Genomic DNA, 11,405 nt, shown 5'->3' with positions numbered 1-11,405 from the left:
TAGTGTTAAGTGAAGTTTCTAAAGCTATCCTTTCTTTTTTCAATTTATTTTTAATTGGAGGATAATTGCTTTACAATTTTGTATTGGTTTTTGCTGCACAACGTGAATCAGCCATAGGTATACATATGTTCCCTCCCTCTTGGACCTCCCTTCCACCTCCCTCATCCCACCCCTCTAGGTTATCACAGACCACCAGACTGAGCTCCCTGTGTTATATAGCAAATTCCCACTAGCTATCTATTTTATATATGATAATCTGCATGTTTCAATGCTACTTTCTGAATTCATCGCACCCTCTTCTTCTCCCGCTGTGTCCACAAGTCCGTTTTTACATCTTCGTCTCTATTCCTGCCCTGCGAATAGGTTCATTAGTATCATTTTTCTAGATTCCATATATATGTAAAGCTATCCTTTCTTAAAATATCTGTCTCATGGTATCATTTGGGAATGGCATGAAGAACAGTTGATAACTGCAAAAACAGATTTGACCTGTGACAGTAATATTTAAATGACTCAATTTAATTTCACACTTTGCTGTTGAACACATATTCTTTTCAAATCTGTGTGCCCCAGGATGACAGCTCTAAAAGAGTCCACAATCCATGTAATTGTGCTATATTGTAGAACACAGTGATGAGGATTTTTTCGCATATTTCCCCTTACTGTTTTGAGCCACCAGTTCAGTTCAGTTCAGTCGCTCAGTTGTGTCTGACTCTTTGTGACCCCATGAATCGCAGCACACCAGGCCTCCCTGTCCATCACCAACTCCCGGAGTTCACTCAAACTCATATCCATCGAGTCGGTGATGCCATCCAACCATCTCATCCTCTGTCTTCCCCTTCTCCTCCCACCTTCAATCCTTCCCAGCATCAGGGTCTTTTCCAATGAGTTTTGAGCCATATCCATGCAATAATAGGAACAAGCTGACTGTAGTTCAGTGATACCCAAAATTTCAGATGCCAAGTAACTTGGTTGGGACTATATGAGTGAGAGTAAGAATAACTGGGCTTCCCTGGCAGCTCAGCGGTAAGGAATCCACCTGCCAGTGCAGAAGATATGGGTTCAATCCCAGTCAGGAAGATCCCCTGGAGAAGAGAATGGCAACCAACTCCGGTATTCTTGCCTGGGAAATCCCATGGACAGAGTGGGGTGGGCTACAGTCCATGGGGTCCCAGAATCAGACACGACTTAGTGACTAAACAACAACGTACATATTTGTAAGTCTAAAGGCTTTCTTAACCACACTGTCCTTTGAAAATAAAAAAGAGCAGGGGGCACTTATTGGCCACTGTAACTGAAAACTCAAGAGCTGATCTGGAAGCTGTTTCAAAACATTTTAGTCCTGTAGCTCAAACAGTGTCATCAGAACCTCTTTTCTCGCTCAGGATTTCCAGTTCTGCCCACAAGAGCTGGCTTCAGACACAGACAGAATCTGTCTACTTAGCATCCCCAGAAGCTCTGGTCTTAGTTGCTCACAATTGTAAAAGAAAAAAGATCTATTTCCCAACCGCTTCCGTAAAAATTCTGAAGTTCATTCTGATTGGTTGACTTGAGTCACATGATCACTCCTATATTCATTTGCCAGGGCTGCCCTGTAACAACGGAGAAGGCAAGCACCCCACTCCAGTACTCTTGCCTGGAAAATCCCATGGATGGAGGAGCCTGGTAGGCTGCAGTCCATGGGGTTGCTAGAGTCGGACACGACTGAGCAACTTCACTTTCACTTTTCACTTTCATGCACTGGAGAAGGAAATGCAACCCACTCCAGTGTTCTTGCCTGGAGAATCCCAGGGACAGGGGAGCCTGGTGGGCTGCCGTCGACCAGACTGAAGTGACTTAGCAGCAGCCGCCCTGTAACAAATTATCACAGACTGCAGGGTTTAAAGGATAGGAATGTATCCTCTCACAGTTCTGGAGGCCAGAAGTCCAAGATCAAGGTATCCTTAGCTCCTTCGGAGAATGGTGAACAAAACTCTGTTCCATCGTCTCTCCCAACTCCCGCTAGCCTTGGCTTATAAACGGTATTCTCCCTGTCCGCTCACTATCTTCCCTCTGTTGGTGTCCACGCACACTCAGTTGTGTCTGGCTTTGCAACCCTATCGACTGTAGCCCACCAGGCTCCTCCATCCATGGAATTCTGCAGACAAGAAAACAGGAGTGGGTTGCTATTTCCTACTCCAGGGGATCTTCCCGACCCAGGACTGAACCCACGTCTCCTGTGTCTCCTGCATTTGGCAGGCAGATTCTTTACCACTGAGCCACCTGGGAAGCCCGTCTCTGTGTCCACATTTCCTCTTTATTGGACTCTAGTCACATTGGAGAAGGTCTTACCCTAACAACCACATTTCAACCTGATTGCCTCTGTCTTGATAAGGTCACATTCTAAGGTACTGGAGGTTAGTACTTCAGCCTCTCTTCTTAGGGGAAATGGTTTAACTCACAACAGTCCTTAAATCAAACACAGTGATACGACAAAAAGGATTGATTGTCCAGTTCTGGGTCACTTGAGCACCCAGATCTGCGAATGGCATTAACTCCATAAACATAAGTGGCAAGAGAAAGGGCTGATTCTACAGGGAGGATGGATGGTGGGCAGGTGAAAATAATAGTCATGACACTGAGTATCATTAAATCAGAAAAAAGGCCAAAATCTTATGCATGAGCCTACATATGAACAGCTAAATATATTACCAAATAAGTATATATACAATTATATAATTCAAATGGAATCATAGCATTCAAATTTCTCTCCAGTACCCCATGGGTTATGAAAAATATTCATTTTAGCGTCATTCTAATAAAGTGAAATCACATTTGGCTGTTTAGATGCCTTATGGGGGAGAGTAAATCTAACTGCAAGAAGATAATACTGATGCCATGGTCACATCCATTTCCAAAGGACAAAGATTCTACAGTTGGAGCTTAGGCAGGGGTGCAGTGTCAGTCTTGGTTGATGTCTGACCACGGATGAAAGCAGAAAGGACTGGCTGTAGAACAAAGATGTGGAATATATAACAGGTGTCTTCCCCCTTCCTCCTATTGTGTCATAGCAAACATTATGGATCAATCAAAACAGTTGTTCCCATGGAGCTTGGGAGGGCTCAAAATCAAGGTTGCATAGAGGGTGTGTGTGTCTATGTGACTGACACACTCAGGAGTTGTGCTGTACACATCTCTGTGCCCACACCTGGTAGCCTTGTTCAAAACCTCCTCAGGTCAGGCTCTGAACAGCCTGCACCACAATCAGAATTGGCTCAAGAAATTGGAGCCACTTGCCCTCCTGGCCTTAAAGCCTCTACTGGGTTTCTGAGATACCTGTGCCTGCATGCGTGCTAAGTTGCTTTAGTCGTAGCCTGCCAGGCTCCTCTGTCCGTGGGATTCTCCAGGCAAGAATACTGGAGTGGGTTGCCATTCCCTTCTCCAGGGGATCTTCCCGACTCAAGGACCGAACCCGAATCTCTTATGTCGCCGTCTCCTCCATTGGCGAGCAGGTTCTTTAGCCCTGGTGCCACCTGGAAAGCCTAGGGAGTTTCCTGACTTGATCTACCGTCCCTGGTCTGCCATCTTTGTTCTGGGTGCTTATTTCTATGCGTACAGACATGCATGCGCTCCAAAGTCACTATTAAATACTAATGATTTAATATACAGTAAGTTCTTGGCTCAGCACAGTGCTTGTATAAATTAGAAACAGTCTTCTTTATGTTAGGCAATACTGTCACATTCTCCTCATTTCTGGAGGCTCAAGAATGCTTTTTTTTTTTTTCTGACAATGCTTCAAGATACAGGCTGGACTTTTGCCAGCTTTCTTGCTATTAGTTCATTTCTTTAATAGCATCGTGGGGAGAGTCTTTTCAGAATCCAGGGACTCCAGTCTCAACCCTTTCTGTTAACCAAAAACCCCTGAATAGCCCTCCATATGTTGCTGCCATGATGTTTGATAAATACCTTGCTGATTATTTATACTCTTTTGTCTTTATTTTGACAAGTTGATCACAGTAGTCTGTCTTGCAACCAAACTTTCATCATAAGCATCTTATCATACCTCTCTATCCCTGTGTCAGGTGGTCTAGTGAATTTCTGCCACAGCAAACGTGGGGAAAATGAGACAAAGGAAAGTGCAGTCTAAAACAAAAGCAGACAAAAGCGATTCTGAAGAGCAAGACAAGGGACAGAACTCTATTAGAGGTCCTAGTGAATAGATTTGTACCTTCTATCAGCACCGCTCTTGACTGTAAACTGCCTTCACTACCAGGATCAATAAAGGGCGAGACCTGAAGATGGCAATTATGCTAATTGGGAGTGACTAGAAAACAGGCAGGTGGCAAGATAAACAGACAGCATCTTGGGGGAAACAGACATGTTTGTTAAAGAGGGCAAGATCTGGCACCCTCGCTGAGCTTTTTCCTATAATTCAATTTCTAAGAAATGCCAAATGCATTGGTCCACCTCATTTGAGTTCTCACCTTGGTAGAATGTTACAGCAGGCACTTCTGCACAATATCAGAGGAATAAAAGAGTCAGCACTTGCCTTCAAGAAGCGCACAGCTTATTAGCTCAGTCTACCACAGCACGAACCACATGTGTGCACATGCGCATGCACACACGCACACACTCAGAAAGTCATTTTCACTGCAACAACATGTCAAGAACCAGACCATCAATACCAAGGTGCTATCAAGAGGGAGCCTCCCCAGCAGCTCAGCAGTAAAGAATCCACCTGCAATGCAGGAGATGTGGGTTTGATCCCTGGGTTGGAAAGATCCCCTGGGGAAAAAAATGGCAACCCATTCCAGTATTCTTGCCTGAAAAATCCCATGGACAGAGGAGCCTGGTGGGCTACAATCCACGGGGTTGCAAAGAGTTGGACATGACTTGTCAACTAAATAAAAACAACTGCTATCAAGAGGAGAGGGAGAAAAGTTAGATGGATGGGTCATGGAAAGTCTCTTGTAGGTACCATATTTGGGATGAGGCTTTGGCCAGAGAGGATGAAGCCATCTCAAGATCCTATACTTTGTTCTTGGAAACGGAAGTTAAGACTCTCTGACACAGAAGCTGCCCAGTTTTCATTATATTACAGTTGTGAAAAATGTCTTACTAGAAATGTATAAGCACCTCACGTACGTATAACATCTCCATTAATGTAACATGGACACCATCTTGGAACTAGCAACCAAACCAGGTAACCCAAGAGTGTGTGGGTACCAGTAGACTAACCAGTTGAGATTTTGGATTAATTACCCCACCGGGCTGCTGTGAGATTCTGAACTTTCTAATAAACTTTGACCAGTAAAATTTTACATACAATTTTTCATCATATGAATTATATTTAAGGCTCAAATAATCATAAAGTCAAATAAAACTTAGCCAAATGCATGAATATTTAGAAAGACGGTTGGAACCTCCTGGTTCTGTCAATATCAAATTTATTTCTTTTAATTCTATCCTAAACCACTAGCTCTAGTTATGGAAGAATCCTTTCCCCAGAAACTAGATGACAGAATAGTAACTAAATTTTGTGTTATTTTTATTTCATGAAAGAGATGTAAGGAATCGTAAATACCACATTCGTCCCCCAAGTCGTATTTCAGTGCTTAAGGAGATATCTGACAGTTCTAGTTAAATGGGTCCGATCTGAAGAATAAGATTCACCATAGAGCACCAGACTGTTCTAAAAAGAATGTACAAACAGCACAGTGAGGTTAAGCACTGTCTGTTTTGAAACTGTGAATTCCGGGAGTCAGGTGTTCAGGCCGTGTAGAAAGAGACCTGAACTGAAGCTGTGATGATGAGGAAGTCACTTCCCCTCCAAACGCCAGCTGAGCTTCCACTGTGCGCAGGGGGTGGCGTGAGCAAGGGTAGTGTGACCTGGATGGTCCCCTAGAGCTTTAGAGCTCTGACCATTTCCTAGCAGATGCTCTTGATAGAAACTGGGACAGAGGAAGCTGCAGTTTGCAGGGTTGCATAACTGCTACCAGCAGGGGGCAGCACTGCTCAGATAATCACTATTTTTGCCCTTCGTCGTTTAGCAGAACCTGTGGGGAAAAGGGGTTTGTCCCTCAGCTCACAGGAGCTCAGTAACATGTTAAGTGGGCCAAAGCCAAGGAGTGCCCTTGCCTGGAAAGATTACATGTTCCAGGCACCAAGATCTATCCAGCAGGTGTGCTGACAACCCACAGTTCTCATGGACATTTCACTGATGGTATTGCTCAGATCTGACTTGCCTTTTTCCTTTGTCTTCTCTTTATTTCCTACTTGTTTCTTGATGGGGACTAATCGTTTTATAAGGAATTTTAAAATTTAAGGAACATTGGGATCTCTTACCAGCCTTTCTCATCCCAAAGTAAAGTCCCCCCATTTGAAATGGAGTTTGAGATAGGGCCTCTTCAAGAAGGGCCACCTCATGCCATGAAGAGCAGAGATGAAAACGTTTCAGGGAAAGAAATGACTCCCTTTTCTTGAAAAAGAATGTGTGTGTGTGTGTGCGCGCGTGCGCACACACACACACACACACACACACACACACCCATTAACTGACCAGTGCTGCCCCCTGCAGCTAACAGGAAATGAGCCTGAAACAAGTGAATGTCTCGTTCCGTGAGTCATGTTTTATTTTAATGTTTATTTAAAAATTCAACTTGCTTATGACATAATACTAAATCACATCTTTTAATTAATTTTTAAAGCTCCTATTTGATAGTAAGACTAATGTTAGCCTTATTTTCAAGATAATTAAAAATTAGTAGGCAACATTTGTCTCATTTAATAAGAGTGTGTTACTCTACAGTAAATTTTAATTCTAATAATACATTCAGCTTTCATTTTACTGAAGTATTTACCCTTGAAATGCTTCATTTAAAATTAGAGACCGTTTTCCATAAAGCAAGACTATTCGGGGGCTTGAACATGTAAATCTACTACCTAAAGAATAACAGAGGGGACTTATCTGTTGGTCCAGAGGTTAAGACTTTGCCCTCCAGTTCAGGGGGTGTGAGTTCGATCCCTGGTCGGGGAGGTAAGGTACCACATGCCTTGCAGCCAAAAAACTGAAACATAAAACAGGAACAATACTGTAACAAATTCAGTAAGGGCATCAAAAAATCCTTAAACAAACAAAAAAAAGAGGCTGTGGTCTAGAGCTTGCTGTCATCAGAGAACTACTGTCACTTATATGAAAGCACTTTTATCCACTTCTTTCTCTTTTCTTTGTCTTTACGTACCTTGGGCATTTTTTGTATGCAGCAATCATTTTAAGCAGCGTTGCATAATGTGAAAAATCTATGCTTTGAGCTCAGACTACCAGGATTTAAAACCCAACTCTGCCGCTTTTAATCTACTTGACCTTGAACAAGTCATGTAACCATTTTGATCCTATTTTGTCTTCTCTGCTACAGGGAAACGAATACTATCTTCTTATCAGGTTGTTGTGAGAATTAATTGAGAAAACATTCAAAGCTGTAAAAGGCTTGGAGTAATCACTCAGTAATGGCAGCTGGGGGACCTTCCTCTCAGAAGCCTGGGGCAGAAAGTCTCCAGGATATCTGCCATCCACGCCTTCCCTCCTTGTGCTCACGCGTGCTCTTTCCATCGAGAGGAAGTCTGATTTTCCTTCTCTGAATCTGGGCTGGAACCCGGGTCTCCTGCACTGCAGGCAGATTCTTGGCCATCTGAGCACCAGGGAAGCCCCCTTTGTGACCAGTTTGGCCAATAGAGTACAGTGGCAGTGACAGTTTGCGTCTCCCAAGGCTAGGTCTTAAGAAGTCTGGAAGCTTCCAAGGCTACAAGTCTCTTGTCTGCCTGACCTTGTCATGTTTCCCAGTGAGTGGGCTGTGAGAAGGCTAACCACATGGAGAGGCCATATGGAGTCATTCTAGTTGACAACACAGCTGGGCTCCCGGTCAACAGCCAACATCAACTGCAAGCTACACAAGTTGGAAGTCTTAGTCCACATGGGCCATTAGCCCCTTCTAGCACCTGTCCCCATCTGACTGCAGTCATGGGACAGATCCTGGATGAGACCTACCCATCTGGACCCAGCAAATCCACTGGACTATGAAGGATAATCATAAATTGTTGTTTCAAGCCACTAAATTTTGGGCTGGTTTGTTATGCATGCAATGATAGGTAACTGGAACAAAGCTGCAGGGTAGATGTCTGTTTTAAAGAGCTACTAGTTAAAGCCCAGAGAAACAGCTGGGAGGGAGTGGTGTTCACTATAAACATTTAGCTATAATTCATAATTTTGTTTCTCAAGTCATTGTTTCAAAACTTCCAGAAATATTCAATTAGATTTTGAAAGGATATGTGGGAGCTGAAGAAATGTTGGTTGGATGAAAAAGGGAATGAGTGAATGAATGAATATTTCCTTTTATATAAGTCCTCTGGTAGAAAGCATCTAATGACCAGCAATCAATCTAGAAGCTTCATGAAGAATCTATTACTTCTAGTTCCATTTGCAGCCACATGGTTGGACCTAGAGTTTATCATACTAAGTGAAGGAAGGCAAAGTCAAATATCATATGATATCACTTATATGTTGAATCTGAAAAAAATAATACAATGAATTTATTTACTAAACAGAAATAGACTCAGACATAAAAAGTAAACTTATGGTTAACAAAGGGGAACAGAGTTGGGGGAGAAATTAGGAATTTAGGAATAGCAGATACACACACTACTATGTATAAAATAGATAAATACCAAGGTCCTACTGAACAGCACAGGGAACTATATTCAACGTCTTGTAATAAACTATACTGGAAAAGAATCTAAAAAAGAATATATATGTACATATACACACATGATGCTGGTGGTTTAGTCGCTCGGTCATGTCCTACTCTTTGCAGCCTTGTGGACTGTGGCCCGCCAGGCTCCTCCGTCTATGAGATTGCCCAGGCAAGAATACTGAAGTGGGTTTCCACTTCCTTCTCCAGGGGAATTTTCCCCACCCAGGGATCGAACCCACATCTCTTGCATTGTCAGGCCGATTCTTTACCACTGTGCCACCAGGGAAGCCCAGAAAGTTAAGTGGAGGATGGGAAGGAAGGGCATTCTGAATGCAAAGTTGTTTGGAAGCCAAGATGGAAGAGGTGGAAATAAGTAAAATGGTAAGGATTAACGATTTTGTGGTGGTGATTAACACCTTGAACATGATGAGTTCATACCCAATACACAGAATGAACAAAGTCCTGCAAGATCAAAGCCACATCAAGACCCTGAGGGACCATGAGATTCCTTTGCTGGAAGCTCAATGCTGCCTGGAAAGAGGAAAAGGTCAGGGAATGAGCGGGATGTTGGCTAGAAACCTCAACCTGTTAGGCTGGCAAGTGTGTGGCATGACCTAAGGACTGCAGGTGGGGAAACTTGTTCATGCTAAGGGGGCTCTCATGGTACCGTGAGGGGGCAGCGCCATCTGTATATGTTGCCATGGGCATTTTCAGAGCATCTACCTGGAGAAGGAAACGGCAACCCGTTCCAGTACTCTTGCCTGGATAATCCCATGGACAGAGGAGCCTGGCAGGCTACAGTCCATGGGGTCTCTAAGAGTCAGACACGACTTGAGCAACTGAGCAGATTTTCACTGTAAACTCCTTTAACCCTTTGAGGCAAATGGAATAGAAAACTGGGGTGTGCGGTGGCCATCCAAGGTCACCCGACCAGCTGATGGACAACCCCAGACCCAGGTCTTCCGCCTACCTGTCAGGTTCACACCAAACCACTCTGCTCTTTCTAGATTTTACCTTGTCCAGGACCCACCAATGTCTTCAAATGCCCTTGTTTACCAATAATAATAATAATAATGCCATAAGGCTGCTTCTTAAAGATATTTTGAGAAATAATGTTAGGAATAAGAATACTGATTGCTAGACCAAAACAGAGTATGCCTATCCCTGAAATAATTCAAAAAGTTATTTTTGTGGGTCTCATTCTATGTGATAAAGACTGTCATCTTAGCTGCTTTTAAAGGACACCTCCCTCCATAAATCCTTACAGCGTGCTGTATTCTCAGTTGAATGGGACTCCTCCACAAAGAGTATATAAATGACTCTGATTCAGAATGGAGGTAGAACAGATAAATAAAGTTGACAGTTCACAGAAGAGGTCTTCATTACTAAATTATTTGGGGAGGTTCTATAAGTCAGGAAAACCAATCTGCTATGAATGCCCCTTCGGTGCCACTTATCCTGTATTCATCTCCTCGCATAGACCATGAAGAATGGGAACACAGACTTTCCCCTCCCCACCATCAATTACAAATATGTCCTTTTTTTCTCCTCTGTGTGAAATTGCATTTCTATATAAATTGCCCTGTGCTGGTGCCTCATGAAGTAAACGTCCAAATGCCTGAGTCGTCTTTCTGCCTTAGACAATGAAGGGCACGTGCCCTGTCAGTGCTGTTACAGCCAGGTTAGCTCCACATGTGGTCTCCCATGAAAGGGAGGCCAGGGTAGGCTGGGAGGCCATGTGCCTGATTAGGAAGCTGTTTGACCACATTCCACGTTACTGATCTAGAAAGACTGCTTGGTTTGCAAGAAGTTGGTGGCCATGGGCACAACTCAAACTGGTCTCCCTTCTGTCCAAACCCTAGAGAAATATCTTGATGAGTCTGTGTGGTGGGAAAGATCAGGGCCCTGCTGTAACATAGATGGTAGGAGAGCTGGCTGACGTGCCCACCCAGAAAAGGTACGAACCATTTGTGCATATTCATTGGGAACCAGTTCCCTGCTAGAAAATTTTTGTGCTTGGCTCTATTGGCTGGAAACTATTCATTCAGTTCAGTTCAGTCGCTTAGTCGTGTCTGACTCTTTACAACCCCATGAACCACAGCACACCAGGCCTCCCTGTCCATCACCAACTCCCAGAGTCCACCCAAACCCATGTCCATCGAGTCGATGATGCCATCCAACCATCTCATCCTCTGGCATCCCCTTCTCCTCCTGCCCTCAATCTTTCCCAGCATCAGAGTCTTTTCTAATGAGTCAGCTCTTCGGATGAGCTGGCCAAAGTACTGGAGTTTCAGCTTCAACATCAATCCTTCCAATGAACACCCAGGACTGATCTCCTTTAGGATGGACTGGTTGGATCTCCTTGCAGTCCAAGGGACTCTCAAGAGTCTTCTCCAACACCACAGTTCAAAAGCATCAATTCTTCGGTGCTCAGCTTTCTTTATAGTTCAACTTTCACAACCATACATGAACAGTGGAAAAACCACAGCCTTGAATAGACGGACCTTTGTTCGCAAAGTAATGTCTCTGCTTTTGAATATGCTATCTAGGTTGGTCATAACTTTCCTTCCAAGGAGTAAGCATCTTTTAATTTCATGACTGCAATCACCATCTGCAGTGATTTTGGAGCCCGAAAAAATAAAGTCTGCCACTGTTTCCACTGTTTTCCCATCTATTTGC

Source organism: Bison bison, unplaced genomic scaffold (genome assembly GCF_000754665.1).
Source record: "Bison bison bison isolate TAMUID 2011002044 unplaced genomic scaffold, Bison_UMD1.0 scf7180017864483, whole genome shotgun sequence".
NCBI classification, from domain to species: domain Eukaryota; kingdom Metazoa; phylum Chordata; class Mammalia; order Artiodactyla; family Bovidae; genus Bison; species Bison bison.
Note: the sequence above shows the minus strand (reverse complement) of the source record.